The sequence below is a fragment of the Equus caballus genome, chromosome 13 (genome assembly GCF_041296265.1).
Source record: "Equus caballus isolate H_3958 breed thoroughbred chromosome 13, TB-T2T, whole genome shotgun sequence".
NCBI lineage: Eukaryota > Metazoa > Chordata > Mammalia > Perissodactyla > Equidae > Equus > Equus caballus.
The window spans coordinates 40,644,422-40,654,471 of record NC_091696.1 but is presented as its reverse complement, the minus strand read 5'-3'; positions in this window follow the sequence as shown (position 1 = coordinate 40,654,471).

The following is a 10,050-nucleotide window of genomic DNA, read 5'->3' as shown; positions in this document are numbered from 1 at the left end:
CATTGATGAATGAATAAACAAAAGGTGGTATATCCATACAGTGGAATATTATTCAGCCATAAAAACGAACGAAGCACTGATTTGTACTACAACATAGATGAACGTTGAAAACATTATGGAAAGCGAAAGAAGTCAGACACAAAAGGCCACATATCGTATGATTCTCTTTATGTATAATATCCAGAATAGGAAAATTGGTAGAGACGGAAAATAGATTCGTTGCCAGGGGTTGAGGTAGGGGGAATGAGAAGTGACTGCTAATGTAAATAGGGTTTCTTTTGGGGGTGAGGAAAATATTCTGGAACTGGATATTGGGGATGGTTGCACAATTCTGTGAATACGCTAAAAACTATTGACTTGTACACTTTAAATGAGTGAATTGTGTGATATGTGAATTATATGTCCATAAAGCTGTTACGAAAAAAGAAAACATGTTTGGAGGAGAGTCTGATTAGCTCAATCCAGTGCTGATGAGTTCAAATGAGTTTGGCAGACAGTTTCGAGTCAAACCCTGTCTCTACTTCTGAAGCTCAGTTATATTGTCTATAAAATGGAGAGCAGGAGAAATAACATCAATATTGATAGAGTATTGTGCAGATTAAATGAGGTAGTGTATATATAGTTCCTGGAACACTACAAGTGGCCCAAAATGGAATCCAATAATAGAGCAAAGCAGGATTCTGAATGTAGTCAAATAAAGGATGGCTTACCATTTTTAGAAATGAGATTTGGAGAAAAGCTAAGCATTTTCGGTGATACATGGCTCCTGGCCTCGAGTATGTCACAGGCGACAGAGCCAAGGGAGCGATGGCCTTCTCCAGCTGATCCCCAGCTCCCGTTTCTCTGTACTCATCTGCAGTCAAGGCCATAATAGGCTTGACAGGGAGACAGGACAAATTTCCCCAGCATTGTGGGGCATCTAGTCACTGGCTCAAGGGCTGAGCCAAGACGTGAACCACAGCCATAGGTCTGCCTTCCTGTCCTTTCCTCCAGTGGTCCCTTTCATGTCACAGCAAAGACTGCTTCCTTGCATTGCTCATGGGGGAGAAACGAAAGACTTGATGGGCCCTGGTCCCTATGCCCCACTCACCTCAGTACAGCTCAGACCTGGAACTGTGGACTCCGCAGAGATGAGAAAGTGCAGGTGAACAGCAGGGTCAAGAAAGGACAGGAAGGAAGGCTAGCTGGGTCTGGATGGTTCCCTCGAGGCCATATCTTTAAACCAAAATTTATTTGACATTTCCTACAGCATCTTATTGATTCTAAAATTTACCGTTAATTTAATGACAACTTTTGAGGTGAGGGTATGGGGTGGAAGGAGAAATACTGTTAAATTGTAGACAATTTTATTGCACTCATCCAAAATAGCTTAAATTTGTCTTTAAAATTTGATTCCGCTTTCTCTCAAAATCACATCTAATTTTGAGTCAAGCCTTTTCACATTCTGAATCCTAAAACTCTCCTGAATGCCTTTGGACTGCAGGCGTTCCCACAGAGTCATCCTGATGTGCTGCTCTTTATCGCGACCCATGTTGCCTGCCCTCTTTCGTGTTCTTAGGATTGATAATACAATTTTGAGTCAAACCAAAGAATACTGGGTTCTCATCTACAGCTTCTGTTCGGTCAGACTTGTAATCCTTTAATTTAATTAGATGCTGAAGAAGTTAAAGGGTTTCTCTGAAAAGTCATTGGAAGCTTTGTGACAAATAGACATACTGCCCCTGCCTAGTCCTTCACGGCCCATGAATCAATTAAGACCAACCTCTCCTGGCTTTGGAAATTCCGTGATTTATTATGCCAAGATATTTGGCTAAGTTAGCACATGCCCAGCAATGACAAGGTAAAGCTTACTCATCTTCTTAGCAAGTCTCTTTTGGCTTCTCTCATGGTTTTTTGACCTTTTGCCCACGCAGGATGTAAACAGTCTTCTTATTTTCAGGAGAATCTTCCTTTGAGCATCCAGTGGGAAATACTTTGTTGAATGACGGAAGACAAAGGGATCTTCTTTGGGAAAAGGGAAGACAAAAAGATATTCTTTTTCCCCACCTCCTGGCACCTCGAGTATAGTTAAATCACACAGCCTTGGTCAATCAGAAGTTCAAACCTATGACCTTGACTCTTGAGGGTCTAGTAATAAAAACATCAAGAAGCTAGTGTCAGTGGTGGCATTAAGGGTCCAGTGGTCACTGCACTGAGCGTCCAGTGGTGGCTGCATCAGTGGTAGCATCCTTAAAAGAATGCTCCTGTGGAGTGACCTCAGCTGGCCTTTGGGCTGCTAAACCTCTCCAGGTTTTGCTTACCTTCTGAGTCTGGTTGCCTGCTCTACCCTTAACATCTGTGAACTTCCGGTGCCTTTTTCTACTTAAGTAGGTCAGGGTTGGTTTCTATCTATGTTTTAAGGGTATCTGGGATTTGTTTTAATTCGGTATGGTGAGACATGAAGATGTGGAAATGACTGTCATGGAGGAAGAAGATCCCTAGAAACAGGAGGCACAGTGTGCCATGTAGGCCCACATGGGGAAGCACCAGGGTTGGGCAAGAGACAGAGGGAATGAGGGGAAGATGGGCGAGAGCCTTTATTGTGGTTTCTCTGGGAAGGAACCAGTAAAGAAGGGCAAGCAGGCTTAGCTAGTTGAATAATTTCTGCAGGCTCTAGGGTATAGGGGCTGTCCCTAGTTGTCTGGTACCCAGCCCTGGGGTGATTAGAGCAAGTGAGGTGACCCAGAGTGGAGAGAGCCCCATAAAGGAGGCAGTTAAGGATATGGGCTCTGGATTGGTTGGTTTACATCTAAAGGCATGCTGTCTGGTGAGTAATTTACTACCTCTGGGAACTGACCAGCCCTGGGAGGGGCAGTCTCTCCAGGGTCAGCAAGCCTCCAAAATGTCAAAGCATCAACTGCGGAAACTTAGAAGATGTGATTATTACACTATTGTTTACATCTGAGAACCTTGACTCTACAACTTAGACTTTAAAAAAGAGCTTTGATTTCTGAACGTTAGATGTGGGAAATGAAGAAAAGCATGCATCTTACACCCAAGATGGAATAGAGAGTGCCAGGTACGGTTGTAAGCACTTTGCTCACTTCTCCTAGGGAACCCTTGCAGGAACCCTAGTGAAGCGCCATTATTTTGATTCCACATTTATTCACGAGGCAATTGAGTTTCAGAGGTTAATAAGCCACTATTTCAAAGTCAGACATAGAGAAGAGAAGCCAGGACTTGAACTCTTATCTTTGTGACCCCAGAGGCATGCTCACAGTCTCTGCATTGTGCAAGGTCAGTGGGCAGGGGGACAGAAGCGGGACTAAGTGGAGAGTCCAGATGGCAGAATAGAGTAGAAGTTGGGGGAACGGATGTGACTGTCAGTTCTGGGGACCTGATTATGCAGAGGAGATAGCCCCTTGTTTTATTTTCCATGAAAAATTTCTAACAAATCAAAAGTAAAGAGAATGCTAAAATGAAGCCCACGTCCCCATCACTATCATCGTGGGGTCAGTCTCATTTCCCCTTTTCTCTCACTCGCTCTCAGGGTGGTCAACCATTCCAGTTTGTCCAGGACTTGCCCAGTTTTAGCACTGATGTCCACTGTCCTGGGAATCCCCTTCATTCCCAGCAAACCAAGATGGTTGACCATCCTCTGGAACTCCTTCCCTTGGATTATGTTGAAGCAATTGCAAGATGATGTGTCCTTTTATCCATAAATATTGAAGAATGTACCTCTAAAATGTAAAGACTTTCCAAAACATAGCTGAAGTACCAGCATCAACACCTGAAAAAAAATCCTTAATATCATGAAATATCCAGTTACTGTCCCAATTTCCTCAACTATTGTGTGTGTGTGTGTGTGCTTGCACGCTCAATACCATTGATTTTACTGAATTAGGGTCTATATGAGGTCCACATACTGCATTAGGTTCCTATATCTCTTAAGTATTTTTTAATAAAAAGTTCCTTTTCCCATTTTTTTCCCCATTTATCTATTTAAAATTTCTGGTTTGTTTATCTAGAGTTTTTGACATTCTGGATTTCGCCGATTCATACCTGCATTATCGTGTAACACATTCCTCAAACCACCATATCATAAATTGATAGTTAGATCCAGGTTTAAATTTTGGAAATATCAATTTTTGATATTTCATATGTGGTGTTGGGTACTTCTCAATGCATTACATCAAGATGCACATCAATTCCGATGAACGCTTTTTAAGATTTATCAGGGGGTACAGGTGGTACCCGCCTGATCCATCCATTACAAAGTTCTTTAGCTTCTCACTCAGTTATTTTAGCCATCGTGGATATTGATACCGACCCTGATATCAGTTTCCCCACATTAAACCCAGCATCTATGGGGTTAGAACCAAAACACTCATTCCCTGCTTACTCTCTGGCTTCCTGGCTCCAGAATCGACTATCCTCCATGGAGACAGACACCGTCAAGGACAAGCACCTGGATTATCTCCTCCCCACAAAGAGATACAGGCTGGTGGGAAAGCTGCTGACCAGCAAGGTCATGGGCTCCCTCCTCTCTGCAAGTGTCTCAAGGCCAAAGACAGGCTGGTGGGAAAGCTCCGACCAGCAAGGCCATATGCTCCCCATCCCCTACCTAAAACCCCAAATAAAAACCCTTCCTTTTGGCTTTTCGGGGAGTTTTGGGTTTCAGCATTAGCTACCCTCTCTCCTTGCTCAGTGCTGTGCAAAAATAAAATTCCTATTTGCTTCCACCACACCCGGTGTCAGAGATTGGCTTGCTGTGCAACGGGTGAGCAAACTCACTTCAGGTTCGGTGTCAATATCATTGGCCAGATTCATTATTTTCTTAGGGATATAAAGTGGTGATATTCTAAGTCTATCATTCCTTCATTATCAGCTGAGATTTTTTTTTTTTTTTTTTTTTGAGGAAGACTAGCCCGGAGCTAACATCCGTGCCCATCTTCCTCTACTTTATATGTGGGACACCTGCCACAGCATGGCATGCCAAGCGGTGCCATGTCCACACCCGGGATCTGAATCGGTGAACCCTGGGCCACTGAAGTGGAATGTGTGCACTTAACTGTTGTGCCACTGGGCCGGCCCCAGCTGAGATTTTTTTGAAAGAACAACTTTCCATCACCAACTCTTTGATCACTCCAAGGTGGAGTTTATACAGGAAAATCAGGTTAAACTTTTAATGTTTTCCCTTTATTAATCAGTTTTCAGAAAAATAAGTTGGTTTGCTAACATCTTCAGAGGTGACCCTTGAGTTTTCTTTTCTGTTCTTTTTTTTTTTGAGGAAGATTAGCCCTGAGCTAACATCTGCTGCCAATCCTCCTCTTTTTGCTGAGGAAGACTGGCCCTGAGCTAACGTCCATGCCCATCTTCCTCTGCTTTATATGTGGGACGCCTACCACAGCATGGCGTGCCAAGCAGTGCCATGTCCGCATCCAGGATCCGAACCAGTGAACCCTGGGCCACCGAAGCAGAACGTGTGCACTTAACTGCTGCGCCACTGGGCCAGCCCCGAGTTTTCTTATTTTAAGGTATCATTTTGAAATGATATTTGTAAAATAGGTTTTACAAAATATATTGTAAAAAGTGCTATTTTTAACATATTTAATTGTCTTAGTTCATTTCGTATAGTCTTCCTTTTGAAGTTAAAATTGAACTACCTTTGGCCAGTAGGAATCTCTTCCTGGGACCCGTCTTGAATCCTTTTGACCTGACCCCAGTGGCCTTTGATGACTCCCCTGCCTTCTGGTACAACACGATGTTCTGGGCTCACTTTTTATATTTTCTGACCCAGACAAGGAATTGACCACTAACCGGGAGAGTCTAGCTCCTTTTAGCAGGAGATGGTATTTAGAAACCACAGTCTGGGCTGTGTCGTTGTTTCCAGGCCTTCTGTGTAGACGGCGCTAGGAAGCGAAGATTTTTACAAGAGAAAATACATCCTGTGTTCCTATTGACATCACGTTTAAAGTCAGAGGGTTTATACCCAAGTTTTCTGATCCTGTACATGGGTATTGCTTCCCCATGACAAAATCCTCAGCCTCAGTTACAGCAACGTAATTACTCACTTGCTTTATCCGACAACATTCTTACAATAGTTCAAGAATAACAAGATCAATATTACAACTAAAAATATGATTTTGGAAAACAGCTTGCAGCTTCTTTGTACTTGTTTTTAACCCTAGGCTATATCCTAGTAGGGACATGCAGGCAAATTACTGGATTTTAAAATGGTTTGACATAATTCCTCACTGTTAAGCCACCAACTTGATACACAATTTAGTTTACTTGTATCATTTTGCTTTAGATCTTAAGGGATTGCTTTTTAAAAATTTAATTTTTTTTTTTTTTTTTTGTGAAGAAGACTAGCCCTGAGCTAACATCCATGCCCATCTTCCTCTACTTTCTACGTGGGATGCCTACCACAGCATCGCTTGTCAAGCGGTGCCATGTCCAGACCCGGGATCTGAACCAGTGAACTCTGCGCCACCGAAATGGAACGTGCGAACTTAACCTCTGTGCCACTGGGCCAGCCCACTTTTTAAAAATTTTGATTTAATTTTATTTTATAATTTTGTAAAATATTTGCATGCTTAAAAGGTAAAATATCTGGAACCGATTGCTTTCAGAGAAGTCTAGTTTCCATCCCTTTCTCCTCAATATCAGGCTTCTTACCGCCTCCATTAGGTAACTTTTTTTTTTAGTTTTTGTTTATTCTCTCATCGTTTTTCTTATATAGAAGCAAATAAATATCTGTTCCTATATGCTCCCTTTCTTGGGTTAAAAAGTAGCATTCTATAACCATTTTTCTGCACCTTGCTTTTTTACTTAGGAATGTATCTTATCACTAAAAAGAGAGATGTGAATTTCTCATTATTTGTTGCAGTTGTGTTCTATAAAGTTGTCACAAACATGGAATTAGCAAATCCTGGATCCTTGCTCCTAGGGGAAATACGTGGTTACACTCCTATGAGCCTCTAGTCACGAAATTTCTGTCAACCAATCAATGTATCACTTTGTTTTATTTGTGTTTCTGGTTAAAGATACTTTATTTAATACGTCTTGTTCATTTGTTAATGCTGAACCCAGGCACTGTGTAACTCATGCCTGAACAAAGCTTCTCTAACACAACACACATATTTTCTCTGTCAGGCATGTCACGGCTTTCCTCTCCTAGGACCTCTCGGGAGCACGTCAGCGTTATGCTTGGGGCCATTTTAAACACTGAAATCACCATCAAGAAGCACAAAAACGCAAAAGACATGGCACTAAATACTGTGTGAAGGACATGTACGTTTACATTATGAGAAGTGGAACAAGAAGGCAGAGAGTTGTCTTGTTTGACGTCAGCTGGGAACATGCACAGCAGAACGACTCAAATCTTTTGCTGCTCTGTGCATGTGCATGTCTGGGAGTGACCACAAAAGGGCCATCAACATGGACTTTGGGGTTACAAATACATTTTAGCTGGTAGGTTAACTTGCAACCACAGAATTGCAAATAGTGAGGAGTGATTGTAGTCCTCATTCCTTTTTTTACAGTTGCATAGTACTCCATTGTGTGGATATGCCATAGTTCTTTGACTGGTCCACTGTTGATGGACATTTGCATACTTTCCAGTCTTTTCTATTACAAATAATGCCATGATGAATAGGCTTGTGCATTGAAATTTTTGACGACTTCTCCTTAAAATGGAGTCCTTGAAGTGGGCTTGCTAGTCACAGGACAAATGCTTTTCTGTAAGCACTGACAATTTCCTCTCCTTGAGAGTTACACAATTCTGCATTCCCACCAGAAGAGGTGAAAGGATCTATTTCCCTACGGCCTTACCCACAGAGCATGTTGTCCATCTTTTGGATATTTGCCAATCTATAAATATATATAAATGATTATTTATATATAAATCATATAAATGATATAAATGATTATTTCAATGCAGTCTTAATTTGTATCTGTTATTCTCCATGATGTCGAACATCCTTGCATATTGCTATGGGACGCTTGTATCTCTTTTTCTGTAACTTTTGGCTCGCCTGTCTTGTGGGAGGAAATTCTTATCAACAGGGAAAGTAAGAAGTAAACTGAAATACAGTCAGAGTGGGTTTTCCCAATAAGGAGGCAGAGGGATGAAGAACACCGACAGGGGGCAGGATGCCTGGGGCCAAGCAGGTGGCAGTCTTCAAGTAGAAAACACAAGCTTGGTGTGAAAGAAGGCATCTGGCTCACAGCCAGTGGTCTGGAGCTTAAAGTCATAGCTTGGGGCTGGCCTGGTGGTGCAGCGGTTAAGTGCGAACGTTCCGTTTTGGCGGCCCGGGGTTCACCAGTTCGGATCCCGGGTGCAGACGTGGCACCGCTTGGAACTCCATGCTGTGGTAGGCATCCCACATATAAAGTAGAGGAAAGTGGGCATGAATATTAGCTCAGGGCCAGTCTTCCCCAGCAAAAAGAAGAGTATTGGCAGCAGATGTTAGGTCCTTCCTCAAAAAAAAAAAAACTATTAAAAAAAAGTCATAGCTTATATTTACAGTCATGAGGCAGAAAATGTGGCACTGGAGGCTAGACAGGGAAACCATCAGACCAGAGAGAAAGGGAGCAAGCAGAAGCCTTGCCATGTGCAATTGGTTCAATACGGTGGAGAAAGGAGATAAGGGAGTCATTGTACAGTTAAAAGCACTGCCTGTGAAATCATGTGACAAGGAGATCCTTTGTCTTCCTCTTGGTCATTGTATGATCTTGTCTGAGTTTCGTTATCTTTCTCAACCTCATTTGATAAACGATAGATGTGACCTCTTAGAGTTTCTGTGAAGGTTCAAGGAGATTTTTGTATGAGGGATTTTTGCACCGTGCCTGGTATATACTAACAGGACAATCAGGGATGAGTGATAGATATCGGGACGATAGAGAGGAAGCTCCCTGCCTTCATCAGCACGTGCCTGAGGACAGAGGTCGGGCAGGAGATGTGGATGGATCCTGCCACGAAGAGCAGGGGTTGCAAGGTGAGGTGGGAGATGACCCCCACCCCACGGATCGTGCTTCAAGAAACAAAAGGGACCTCATGACACTCTGTAGAGAAGGAACTTTAAGCGGCTTCTTTAAAAGGCACAACGAACATTTTCTTTAACATCTGTGTTGGGTTTGAGGTCTTTGCCATCAGATCTGGGCATCTTTGTAAGTACACCTTGATTTAGCTCTGGATCCATCGGTCCTCCCTCATTTCAATTCATGTTTTTGGACAGTGATGATACACTCCCCACCCCCTACTTCCCTAGCTACAAGGGAAGAGATGCGAACCAGATCTAAGTTACTTCATGCTTAGATCTACTCATTTGCCACAGTGGCTAGTTCAGGGATGGGTATGTGACCTAAACAGAGCCAGGGAAGCATAATGACCTTTTTGCTTTTTCCTCTTCCAGGAAAGGAGATTCTCACTCTTTTCACAAGGAATTTGGAGCTGAAGGGATGTAAGTTCTGAAAACGTTACTGCTATTGTTGACCATGATAGAAGAACTTCTCAAAAGAAAAAAGGAAGCCACCATGAGGTGAGTCAACTTGCAATTGAAAGAGAGAGGAATTAGATCTTGTTAACATCATTTTAGCCCCTGGTCAAGCCATGCCTGCAGCTGGCACAGCCCCTGAAATGTTCAATTATGTGAGTGGATAAACTCCCTTTGTGCTTCAGACAGTGTGGAAAGGGGTTGTGTCACACCAAATGAACATGAACTGACAGAGTGGCCAACAGTTGTTGATCCACTCAGTTTGTTTGTCTTTTAAACACAGCACTTCCCATGTGCCAGGCCACTGCTTATCTCACTGGAAATTCAAAGCAACTTCCAGACTCCAGGGAAATAGGTCCTTAGTCTCCAGATGCTGAAAGGCTGGGAAACAAGCGCAGGGTGACTCTTGCGTACTAAATTTTTATCCAATCAATTCCACTTTGAGGGGCAGCAGGTGGAGTGTTTCATTATGGACGCTCCAAACTCGGAGATCCTGTTCCTGTCTGCGATCTGGCTCCTGCCTGCCGGCACTTGAATGGCCTGTTGAGAGACTATTATGAAGATAGAATTT